We start from the raw sequence: 2,633 nt of genomic DNA, 5'->3' as shown, positions 1-2,633 counted from the left end.
TCTAATCCGGAGCACCAAGAACAAGTGGCACACGCTGAAAAAATCTGATCCCTTGTGTTACATGGATCTGGAGGAGCTTAAAAACACACAAACATTCCCTCAATTGATATGCACACATGCACTTACATGCATGCATACACACATAAATACACTGATTGTGTCCCAGGCCAGCCGGATAGAAGGAGGGGGAGGGAGGAGGGAGGAGGGAGGAGGGAGGGCAAAGGGGCAACGGGAGGTATGGCGCCCTGATCTGCACTCTCATTTTCAGCCTGCAGATCTGCAGCCGGGACATCTGGGTCACATCATTACTGCAATCTTCTGCTTGTTCATTTCCAGCTTTAAGGGGCTTAGAGTGACAGGCCTGCACACAAACATTCACACAAAACACACACACATCCACGTCCAAGGACTCAGATGTAGCCCTATTTGTAAAACGTAACAATCGTTTAAAGTGAAAAAAAGCGTGTCTGAAAAGGATTATGCAGTGAAGAAACAGAGCAGTGTGCACATTTGGTCAAAAGAAGACATGGAAATTTATACAACAAAGATGAACATCACAAAATAGATTTAGTAAAACTAATTGACCAGTGAGACGTTTTTCTGCTGTAGGCAGAACCTGTGGAAAAATTAGGAACCTCCGATGTATTAAAAGCAAAAGGGGCCGTGAACTCTGTGCGGTGCAGTTTTACCACCCTCTAGTGGCGAGAAGACAGTTTCACCACAAATCAGCTGTCCCAGCTGTCTACCGCCAGAGGGCACTGCTGGACCATAGTTTCCATTTCGACATAGTATCAAGAAGTTTAATAATGATAACAGCAGCAGGTGTTTGAGAACCCTTATTTAAAGATTGTTTACTTATGACATTATAAACAATTTATGGCATTTCTGGAGTAACATTTCCAGGTATATTATACAGTACCATACTTTACAATGTTATTTTAAGCATGCAGTAACTTACAATGTGTTGGCTAGCTTGTTTACAGGCCACAACTTGTTGAATTCAGCTGCGATCTGTGTTTAGGCCGCGTTGCTTTAAAAACGTGTATTTTCTACATGAAATGGGAACGGCAATAATATGATATGGGTACAGCAACAACCTAACGCATAAGCAACACCAAACACACGGAAAATACTCTATGAGGTTTACTTTTGGTCCAGTTCATGTTGAACGCTAGCATGCTCCGAGCTAGCATGCTCCAAGCTAGCGTGCTAACTAGCAACTATCTGCGCTAACGCTAACTAGCTTACCAAAATAACAGTCTTTCCCGTATCGAGTGGGCAGCACAAGTAAAATAACTGGTTATAATTCCAGTTGTACTTCATTCAAACACTCACGTACTTACAGAGTATTGGGGCCGGTAGCCGTGGTTGTATCAGCCCGTTCACGTCGCTCTGCTCCCGGACACACTTCCCCTCGTGCTGCACCCGGTGGAAGCTCTGCAAGCGTCTAAGAACTTGCGCATGCGCGTTACAGATGTGATCCGAGTTACGTGTTTTCAACTAATGTTTGAAACGGCCCGCATTTTTTTTGTCCTTAAAGCATATTGTTAATGACACACACTCTGTATTTCCATATTCATGACGTTTTAAGAAAAATCTTAAATGCGTTGAAATCACGTCTTTGCGTAGACCAAATTTCGCCGACCAGTTCATTCATTATTATGATAATCTTAACGATATTATCGTCTCTCTTTCAACCTTACGTGACAACATGACACATAATCGAGAAATTTACCCTTTTCTAGCACGTTGAGGTTTCTCGCACTTTTTGGCCGGTTGAAAAGACGTTGAAATGAGGTCTTAGACGTTCAGACCTCATTTCAACCCGATTTATGACACCAGAGCTATAAGAACTACTAGAGTAGAAAAAAGATTTACTGCTTTAAAAAAATGTTACATGTTAAGTGGCTTTTTTCAAATCTTTATAAATACCTTATTGTATTATTTTGAATATTTATTCTACATTGTGTCATGTTTCTTAATATATTCTTCCTTGTACACGTATTATCTTTCTGTTGACATATTTTATACATCTCTAAAAAGAAAAGTATTGTGACATACTCATTTCTGTCTGTCCTATGTATTTGTATCCACACCTGTGATGTGGGCCGGCGGTTTTCTGTCACAGAACTATTAAAGTCAATATGAGATTGCAGTATTGACATCGGTAGTAAATGTATTCTATAATAACTACTATTTACAAGGAGGACTCTAAACTATACAAGGATAGTGGAAAATGCTGAATGCCTAGGGATTCACATTAAAACGTCTGCTCCAGGTGAGGCTCGAACTCACAACCTCGGCATTGCTTTGCTGAATACTGTCGTATAAGTACCGCGCGCTAACCGATTGCGCCACTGGAGCTTGGTCGACCGAGGGTCGAAATTTGCCTACACAACAATCAGGTGGTTAATTGAAGGATGCATATAAAGGTATTTTATTTAGCCTACTACTTGTGTACCTCGTTGAATATACTGGAGACCTCTGGGGACCTCGTGGACGCCAGTGGTGACACTGTCCGGCAGAAAATGTGCTGCGTTCAAGTACCTCTCAGAAAGCTCCGATTTAACACCAACAATTGTGACTTTAGTGTTTAAGTTTGTCCACCTTTGAAAAAACCAGACACGATTTAA

General features: G+C 41.4%; 1 non-coding gene across 1 annotated transcript; it reads right to left on the bottom strand.

Annotated features, from left to right (window-relative positions):
- Positions 1-2,270: 2,270 nt before the first annotated feature.
- trnai-uau (transfer RNA isoleucine (anticodon UAU)) lies at positions 2,271-2,364 on the bottom strand. Its single transcript has 2 exons — positions 2,327-2,364; positions 2,271-2,306 (listed from the first exon to the last, which is right to left on the bottom strand). It is a non-coding gene; the product is annotated as a tRNA-Ile (tRNA).
- Positions 2,365-2,633: the final 269 nt, after the last annotated feature.

Source organism: Pungitius pungitius, chromosome 21 (genome assembly GCF_949316345.1).
Source record: "Pungitius pungitius chromosome 21, fPunPun2.1, whole genome shotgun sequence".
In the NCBI taxonomy this organism is placed as follows: domain Eukaryota; kingdom Metazoa; phylum Chordata; class Actinopteri; order Perciformes; family Gasterosteidae; genus Pungitius; species Pungitius pungitius.
The sequence above is the reverse complement of the archived record's forward strand: the minus strand, read 5'-3'. Positions and strand labels throughout refer to the sequence as shown.